General features: G+C 36.8%; 1 long non-coding RNA gene across 1 annotated transcript; it reads right to left on the reverse strand.

Annotated features, from left to right (window-relative positions):
- Positions 1 to 518: 518 nt before the first annotated feature.
- Positions 519 to 9,821, reverse strand: LOC143673698 (uncharacterized). The gene is made up of 3 exons (XR_013170530.1): positions 7,277 to 9,821; positions 2,084 to 2,139; positions 519 to 1,556 (listed from the first exon to the last, which is right to left on the reverse strand). It is a non-coding gene; the product is annotated as an uncharacterized LOC143673698 (long non-coding RNA).
- Positions 9,822 to 10,353: the final 532 nt, after the last annotated feature.

A 10,353-nucleotide genomic window follows, 5' to 3' on the forward strand; every position in this document is an offset into this window, starting at 1 on the left:
GAAGGCTTTATAGAGAGAAGAGACAGGAAGGCAGAAGTCAGGGAAAGTCACAAGGAGGAGGCACAAACCAGAGGAAACTGGAAGAGCAGACACGAGGAGAAGAGATTACCCAATGATGGGAGGCAGAGATGCAAGCCAAGGAACCCCAAGGATTGTAGCGAGCCAGCACCAGAATGCTACCAACTTTGGGGAGTGTCATGGTTAGGGACAGGTGTCAACTTGGCCAAGTTGTGGTACCTGTTCATCTGATTGGGCAAGCGCTGGCCTGTCTGTTGCAATGAGGACATTTCATAGGATTAGGTCATGATCACGTCAGCTGCATCCACAGCTGATTCCATTTGTAATCAGCCAAAGGGGAGTGTCTTCTGCAATTAGTGATGCTAAATCCAATCATGGGAAGCCTTTTAAGGAGGACTCAGGGGAGACAGGTTGCATTCCTGCTTTGGCTGGTGAGCCTCTCCTGTGGAGTTCATCCAGGCCATCCATTGGAGTCATCAGCTTCGCATCCTGCCCTGTGGATTTTGGACTCTGCATTCCTACGGTCACGTGAGACACTTTCATAAATTTTATATTTGCAAGTGTTCCCTGTTGATTCTGTTTCTCTAGAGAACCCTAACTAATACAGGGAGCAAGCAACTTCTGCTAATGCCTTGATTTTGGACTTATAGCCTGAGAAGCTATGAGCCAACAGATGTTTGTCTTTTAAGCCAAACAGTGTGTAGAACTGTCATTGCAGCTTGGCATACTAAATGTTATTTCTAACATTTGGGTTGTTATAAAATGGCATGTCCATAATTTTCAAGAAGAGTAGGAGAGAATTAAGTAATCTGCTCTAAGTTAAGTGATCAGTAAAGAGCAGGAACAGAATTCAACATCAGACTGGTGGTTTTGACTCCAAAATACTTCAGTATCCCATACTGCCTATCAACGTTTGTTGAGCGCATGAATGCATGAATGAGTGCTTTCTAATTTGAATGGAAGGGTAAATCCTTTTCAAATCCCTCCTGGGTCCACTATAGTAATCTTTATGTAAGCTCCTGGCTACCAGTACTTTCATTTTACCATATCTGATCTCCCAGAACTGAGACAATTCCAGCTAAAAAGAAAAAATTTCCAGACTCCGACTGTTCTGACATTGGTGGATAGAGACTGCTGGCAGGAAGATCATATGGGCTCCCCGAGAGGAAATCACCATCATGTGCAGAGGAGGTTGGGCTGGTGACTGAGCACCAAGAGTGTTGCTCATGGACAAAAGGTGTTCCTGGATACCTTGCGTAATTACAAATACATCTCTTTTGACCCAATCATCCTCACTTTTGAGGTGTATTTTGGAAATAATGGCTAAATGTGAGCATACGCTTAAAAACTCCAGCATTAGGAGTCCAGGTCTATAGAGACATGGGGCCACAATAGCTAACAAAGATAGTCATGGTGGGGTGATGTCCTCTTATCCTCTCTGTCTCATCCCTGAGGAGCTTCTACTGGTCCTTCAGGGCTGAACATCCAGGCACTGCAGCAGGAATTGGAAGGACATCTGGCTTGGTAGTGCCATCAGTCTGCAACAATATTAAGAGAAGCAAGGAATGAGTTCAACACAGACTGATCAGATCTTCCAGTTATCTGTGTTCACGTGGCTTGGAAGAACTGGCTTTTTGGAGCTTCTGTGCTACATGAACGAAACAGAGCACCCAGGGGAAAGGCAGAACATTCTTGGGCTATGTTATGCAAAGCATGAGCCAGTTATGTTAAATATAAAAAAGAGAAATGAAATTCCTAGTTCAAGATGGCAGATAACTGCCCTCTTTTATCCTTCCTCTTTCTAACATCTCTTTGAAATTACGGTAAGCAAGTTACTGGAGAACAAAGTCATGAAATAACTGTTTCATGTAGATGAAACAAGGAAAAGAGACTAAAATGTATCATTTATAGCATTTTTATTCTCACAAGTGTATTACTATATAAGAGTTATAAAGTTACCAATGAAGAATGAAAATAATATAACTATTTCTGTTAGGAATGAATTCAGCTACAAATAACAAATAACCTTAAAAGCAGTAGCTTACACAGAGGATATTTTCCTCACCTACAATAGATCCTAAGGTAAGCAGTCAAGGCAGGCTCACTTTTCAACAATGGTGTCTGAAAGAAAGACGATAAAGACTGAGATGATATAATCTAGGAATGCCTAGAGTGTATGATGATAGTGACTAAACGTACAAATTAAAAAAATGTTTTTGCATGAGGAAGAACAAAGGAATTTCATTACTGCAGGGTGCTGAAAATAGATGGTAATTAATATTTTAAAATTTCAACTTATGTGTCAGACTAAAGCAAAAAATGTTTATTTGGTATAAAGTTTATATTTTGACTAGTGCATTTCCTAATATAACTTATGTAGACAGCTTAAATGAACACCATAAGTACATGGAACCTTGAGTAGGACATTTGTTAGTTTGTCCAGAGTGATGCCCCGATAAATCCCAAAGTGATTTGAACAGTGAATAAAAAGTATTTGCAAAGTCCCCTTTGGGGAATGGTGAGAAAGGGGGAAAATTCAACTTTCCCAAGTTGAATTCCTGATATTCTCGCAAGCAGTATAGACAACCAAAGCTATAGGCTGAGCTCCCAGTCTTGGGGTGTGTTCATATGAAACCTAACCCGACAAAGGATAGGTCAAGCTACTTAAAATTAGGCCTAAGAGTCACCCCCAAGAGAACCTCTTTTGTTGCTCAGATGTGGCCTCTCTCTCCAGCCAACACAACAAGCACACTCACCACCCTCCCCCTGTCTATGTGGGACATGACTCCCATGGGTGTGGACCTTCCTGGCAACATGGAACAGAAATCTTAGAATGAGATGAGACTCAGCATCAAGAGATTGAGAAAACCTTCTCGACCAAAAGGGGGAAGAGTGAAATGAGACAAAATAAAGTGTCAATGGCTGAGAGATTCCAAACAGAGTCGAGAAGTTATCCTGGAGGTCATTTTTATGCATTAAATAGATATCACCTTGCTAGTCAAGATGTAATGGAGAGGCTGGAGGGAACTGCCTGAAAATGTAGAGCTGTGTTCCAGTAGCCATGTTTCTTGAAGATGATTGTATAATGATATAGCTTTCACAATGTGACTGTGTGTTTGTGAAAACCTTGTATCTAATGCTCTTTTTATCTACCTTGTCCACAGATGAGTAAAACATATGGAATAAAAATAAATATTAAGGGGAACAAATGTTAAAATAAACTTAATTTGAAATGCTAGTGATCAATGAAAGGGAGGGGAAAGGGGTATTGTATATATGAATATTTTTTTGTTTTCTTTTTATTTCTTTTTCTGAATAGATGCACATGTTCCAAGAAATGATCATGATAATGAATATGCAACTATGTGATGATATTGTGAATTACTGTTTATAGGTGTAGAATGGAATGATCAAAAGTTAACAATGTTTGTGTTTGGTGTTTTTTGGTATTTAAAAAAAAAAAACAACAATGGTGTCTGAGACTTGGGTGCTCTCTTTCTGCCCCATTATCTTTACTGTGTCACTGTCACACTTGGCACCTCATGGCCATAACATGGTTGCCATACCTCTAGGCATTGCCTACACATTTCAGCAAGAAGAAGCACGAAGTGGTATTACCCGAATCAAGAAAGCAGAAGCTTTCCCAGAATTTCTCATCTTCTAAATAGAATCTGGGGATGTGAGCATTTATAACTGACCATGTTGCCTCTGTTATTAAAGAAGAATGAATGGAAAATGGGTAAAGAGTGAAAAGAAATATATATATATATATATATATATATATCTGCAACCGTATTCAACAAAATCTGGAAGAAAAAAGTGGGCAGCAATGTAAATAAAGCTACATTTATTATTCTTTAGATTGTGAAGTCAAAAGCCATGTCCAAATTGAAAATAAATAAAGATAATACATTATTTAGAATTACGGCAAAAAACAAAACAAAACAGGTTGCCTCTGTAGATTTAAATACTGCATAATATACTGCAGTGGGAAAGAATCTGTTTTAATTTAATCCTCTCCTGTCTTTATCTTTCATTATGCTGGGTGCAAGTAATATAGTTGTAATGACTGTAAAGAGAAATGTGAGCTTATTTGTAGTTCAAGCAGTTACAATAGGATAGAGTTGTTATAAATATGCCCAGCAGCTAGCACAGGATCTAGAACACAGTATACGTGAACAAGTATTTGTAAATGAAAAACAAATTTTGTTTATATAAGATTATTTTAAAATGCAAAGAATAAAATTAATCGCTGATATCCCTAAGAAGTATCATAAAAAATGACAAAAGTTAGACTACCTTATGCTTATCAATGTAATGAAAGCTAGGTAGCAATTTTGATTGGGGGCAGGTCTGTTGGAAAGAGTAAAATATTTGACAGCGTACTTGGTGAATTGCTAACATCTGGGTGTCTAAAATATCTCTATCTACTGCTTTACACTTAAAATTCAACTGTGAAAATTTCATTGCTTTGTTTCAGAGGTTTGTGGATCAGTTCAAACACACACAGGGGGCAAATATCTTAGTCATGGACACCTCAATGTGGATGGATTTAGCCTCTTCACTGAGGGTGAATGGCTGAAGGCACATGAATTATGTCCTAAGTACATAATTAGCTAAATTTTGAAAAGGTGCTTATACAAAAATACCCCCTGGTTCAGACACTGTAATACCTAAAATATGGACATACAATATAAATTTCTAACTATAAGAGATTGATTAAATGACTTAAAATGGAATAATATATAGCCACTAAAAATGATTAGATCTCTATGTATTAACTTGGAAAGTATTACATAGTCAATATACTTTTAAGTAACAAATGTAAAATTTTAAACTATATGCAAAGTATATCCCCATTTTTGTTAGAAAGTATATGCATATATGTATAAAGTTTAGAACTATGTATACAAAAATAATAAAGTATCTCTGAGTGATAGAATTATGAACGGATTTATTTTCTTCTTTGTACTTTTTTAAGGTCTGCTGAATTCTTAACAATGAATAAGTAATATTTTTATAATCATTAAATCATAATAAAGTAATCTCAATTCTGAAGTCCAAAAAATACTATCTCCAATCTTATCCCAATCCTAATGAGTCATTGGCCCTGGTTGTATTCTGACATTCCATATACTACACAATGTCCCTGATAACTGAATTACTGATAACAGGAAAATAAACTGCTTTGATATGGGTATAAGCCCCAGACAATTTAATTTCTGAGAATCATACAATGGGAATATTTTCTATCTCAGTGTAATTTTTAAAGCTTAATTACCCACTCATAAATTTTTATCATTCATGGAAAATGCACTGGATTAGATTTAGGAAGCTGCAGTACCTGTCCCTTCTCTGTCACTAGCTAATTGCAGCAAATCACTGTACAGGACTGCACAGCGGCCCAGTATGGATTTCAGAAGTTTGGGTCTGTGTGAATTTTAGCTCTACCATGAAAATAACTTTTATTTTATTTTCTTCCTATCTCTCTTTAAGATTATAATTAAATGTAAAGGACTTCTGTTTGTTAAAAAGGCAGTTTTTATGAAGTTCTGATATATGCTGCAACATGGCTTAACGTCAAAAACATGGTAAGTGAAATAAGCCAGCACAAATGATATGAGTTCACATGAAATAACTAGAATAATAAATTCATAGAGACAGAAAGTAGATTTTAGGTTGCCAGGGGCTGGGCACACACTCTTATAAATGGTATGACCTTGGACTAATTTCTTAAACTTTCTTAGGTTCAGTTTCCTCACTTAGAAAATGGGCTAATGAAATGAATCTCTCTCTTAAGGTTTGAGGAATAAGATATTACATCTAAATTCCTGACACAATTCCTGATATACAGGAGGTGCTCGTTAAATGTCAGGTCTCCTTACTGTGGGCTTTATTCCCCCATCTCTGCTCAAACACAGCAGTAAGAGACTACGTGAGACTGGAAGAGGAAAACTGAAAAGCTAACAATACCTCTCATCTTCACGTCTCCGTTATGTTAAATACAGATTTTCATGACGGTGATAAGCAGGTAAGGAATTGAAGAGAAAAAAGAACAGATGATTCTACACCCAAAGTTTCCCAGGTAACATCAAAGGAATTCTTAACACTCAAGAACTTGAGGGTCATCTTTTCTTATCATCAGTAAGAAGTGGTTTTACAATATCTAACATCAACCACAACTTAGAATGAAATCAATCCTTTCTTTCATAATAACTGTTAACAGTGAATTACTTAATCATTTCAGTAGACTCTTTATCCATTTTCCTTTAAAAGTCTTCCTTAATGAAATGCATTTTAAACAGTTTTAATACTGAGGCTTATGTCAAGATTGCCTGTGATTTTAGATAAACAGTTGTGTGTGTGTGTATATTTTAAGCAGTACTCTTGCAATCTAACCCACAAATTCTGAATTTGGGATGGAGCGCAGGGGATTTACCAACTATGTGATGAAGAATCATGTTCTCATGTTCTTTCATTTTGGCAGCTACTCTCATTTCAGTTGAAAACATTCCCCTGCCATTAGGGAAACCCAGAGGGCAACCATGAGCTGAGGCCTGGAAAATAAAACTGAGAGAGGAGACTGGAACAACATATGGTTGTCATTTTCAGGGCCACAGAGAGGGGAAGTGGTTTTCCCCTGCTAGCTAAGCAAAGGATCTGCAGCCCAGCTGAGCACATGGACCACATTAAGTTGGAGGGCAGATAGCAAAATGCAGAAACAGCAGCTCTCCTTTCCATTCACGGTGAAGCAGGTGCTGACTGGCCCCGCTGCTAGGAGTGCTTAGTTTAAGATCTTGATGCCATTTCATATTTGAGGTCGTGGTGTTCTATTGACATCTGTGGCCTTGCACGAGTTCTGTGAAGGATGTGATCATCTTACTCTCTCAGGTGCCTCTTCCTTAAAAATGACCTTTAGGAGGTCATGGGTCTTTCCAAAACCACAGTTAATCCAATTGAAAATCTCTATCCCTGGATCTTCAGCTTTAAATTATTCTGTCTTTCCATGCTTAAAGAAAGAGGTTGGTGGTGGTGGTTATGCTTTAAAAATATATTTACAACATCAGGTTGCAAAAACACTATTAACCTATAGAAAGCATTCCGTCATTTTTCCCCGCCTCTCCCATAGCCTGCTTGTGGTCACCTTTCTTGTTTAGTCTCCCCCTATCCACACCAGACTTATGTGCCGCTTCTTCTGTGCTCAGGCCAACAAGACACATACATAATACCTTAATATTTACAGGGGATGGCAACTCACCTTCCTCAGATGCCATGGCAGATGCTGCTGTCTGATTCCTGCACACTATCCCTCCAATCCAGATGAAGCCTCAGAATCCTTTTCATTTCAGGAGACAGATGCCAACTGATGAGGATTGAAACCTCTTTGTGAACTCCAATTTAGAGCACCATCCTCCTTACTCTGCAGCTCCTTTATCCAATAACATTGGCTCTGCATGTTGTGTGGTCCTAGATATACGTGCTAACATTTCTGTGATTCACTGTCCTAACCTGTAAATCAAGGTTCTTATAACTACTCCACAGGTTTGTACTGAGTCTGTAATAAGATAATGTGTGTAAAAACATTATGCAAACATGACAATTATCTTTAACATTGTAAGATGTTAAATTCCATTCATTTGATTGGACCCCCATCATTACCTTTCTCCTTCAGAAAGCTGTGGCCCTTTCACACAGTAAGCATCACCTAGCACCATGCCTGCACATAACTGGTTCTAAATATATGTCAGTCTCCTGCCCCCATCCCTTGCTCATTCCTAGTAATGGTCCTCTTTATCAACTCTTGCATTCAACCGTCATCTGCCCCAGACTACAAAGCATAGCATCTCAAAGAAGAAATTTAAGATTGATGTAAGCTTAAAATTTTTATTCCAGTTTTTTCCTATGTCTCAGTAATGTCCTTTTGAGGCTTTTCTCCTCCATTATTAGATCCCATCCAGGATCATGTATTGCATTTCATTGCCATTTTCTCCTTAGTTGCTCTATTAAAAATATATATGGATCTGTATATAAATATAAACTTTTCCTTCTCAACCACTCCCAAGCATAACATTCAGTGGATTAATCACAGCCACAAAGTTGCGCTACCTTAACCACCATCCATTACCAGAAATGTCCCATCACCCCTAAAATAAACCCTACATCCATTGTGCATTAACTTCCCATTTCCACTATCCCCCACCCTGATACCCTATACTCTTATTTTCTGTCTCTAGTAGAATCTATGATAGAATTAATTCTACGAGAATTCTATAAGTAGAATCATAGAATACCTTTCCTTTAGTGGTTGGCTTATTTCACACAACATGATGTCTTCTAAGTTTATCCATATAGCCTCATGTACTAGAACTTCATACATTTTCAAGGCCGAATATTATTCCACTGTGTGTATACACCATATTTTGTTTACCCACTCATCTGCTGACAGACATTTGGGTTGTGTCTACCTTTTGGCTATTGTGAATAATGCTGCTATAAACATTCATGCACAAATACCTGTCCAAGTCCCTGCTTTCAATTTTTGGAGGTATATACCGAGAAATGGGATGGCCAGGTCCTATAGTACACTTATGTTTAACTTTTTGAGGAGGCTCAAAACTGTTTTCCACAGTGGCGTCATCATTTACATTCCAACAAATATGTACAACTGTTTCTATTTCTCTGCATCTTCACTAGCACTTGTGATTTTCCATTTTTAAAATAATAGCTATTTTAGGGGGTTTGAGGTTATACCTCATTGTGATTATGATTTGCATTTCCCTAATGGCTAATGATGTTCAGCATCTCTTCATGTACTTTTTGGCTATTTGTATACCTTCTTTGGAGAAATGTCTGTTCAGGTCCTTTGCCCATTTTTAATTGGCTTATCTTTTTTGTTGTTGATTTGTAGGAATTCTTTATATATTCAAGATATTAAATCCATATTAGATATTTGGTTTCCATATATTTTCTCCCTTTCTTTTTGTTGTCTTTTCATTTTCTTGATAATGTCCTTGGATCACAACACTTTTAATTTTAATGCAGTCCAATTTGTCTATTTTTTTCTTTTGTTGCTTTTGCATTTGGTGTAAAGTCTAAAAATCCGTTACTTAATACAAGTCCTTGAAGCTATTTCCCTGTTTTCTTCTAAGACTTTTATAGTTTTAGTTCTCATATTTAGGCCTTTAGTCCATTTTTTAGTTAATTTTTGCATGTGGTGTGAGGTAGGGGTCCACTTTCAGTCTTTGCATGTGGATATTCAGTTTTCCCAGCACCAATTTTAAAGAGATTGTTCTCTGACCATTGAGTGGACTTGGCTCTCTTGTCAAAAGTCAATTGGCCATAGCAGTTTATAGAATATTTTTGATAACTGTAAAAATATAAAGGTATATTTAAAAGTGTGAATAAATAGTCAGGAAAAGGGTTAAATGTCAAAGCAGACATAGAGAGAAAAATAAATAAACATAGGGTCAATGTAAGTTCTGGCTGATCGATATAAAGACCAAAATTTTTTTCCAAACTACCAGCTAATCCATTCAAAAAATCTTTTAGAAGCAACATAGGTGTGATGGTTTGATGTTGCATGTACCCCAGAAAACATCATGTTCTTTTTTTAATTTTTAAACTTTTAATTTTTTGAATCTACAGATTTTATTGAGGTATATTCACATACCATATATTCCATCCAAAGTGTACAGCCAATGTCTCACAGTATCATCATTTAGTTATGCAATCGTCATCATACTCAATTTTAGACCATTTTCATTGCTCCAAAAAGAAAAATATTAGTAGACACACAAAAAGAAAACCCCAAACACCCCACATCCCTTATCACCCCCATTATTGACCCCTATATATTGGTGTGGTACACCTATTACTAATGATGGAAGAATATTAAGCTATTACTTTTAATTTAATGTCTATAGTTTGCAATAGGTCATTTTCCCCCATGTACCACTCTATTATTTAAATTCTTTGAACAAGTGTCATACATTGTAAAAATTGATGCAAGAACCTATTTATATTTGTGGTGTTAACTGGTAACATACGTGGCTCTAAATAACCCCCTTTCAACCACATTCACCAACAATATGGCAGTATTAACTTATAACACCAATTCGAGATACCATCACCTCTATCTATTTCCCAAAATTTAAATTCAACCTCGTTAACAGTTCTGTAAATATTATGTAACCATTCCCCCTTCCCTAACTTCTGTCTATCCTAGGTACCCAATATTCTACGTTTTAAGACTCTGAGTTTATGTATTCTAGTTAGTTCATATTAGTGAAATCATACAATATCTATCCTTTTGTGTCTGATTTATTTCATTCAGCA

The sequence above is a fragment of the Tamandua tetradactyla genome, chromosome 2 (genome assembly GCF_023851605.1).
Source record: "Tamandua tetradactyla isolate mTamTet1 chromosome 2, mTamTet1.pri, whole genome shotgun sequence".
Classification (NCBI taxonomy): domain Eukaryota; kingdom Metazoa; phylum Chordata; class Mammalia; order Pilosa; family Myrmecophagidae; genus Tamandua; species Tamandua tetradactyla.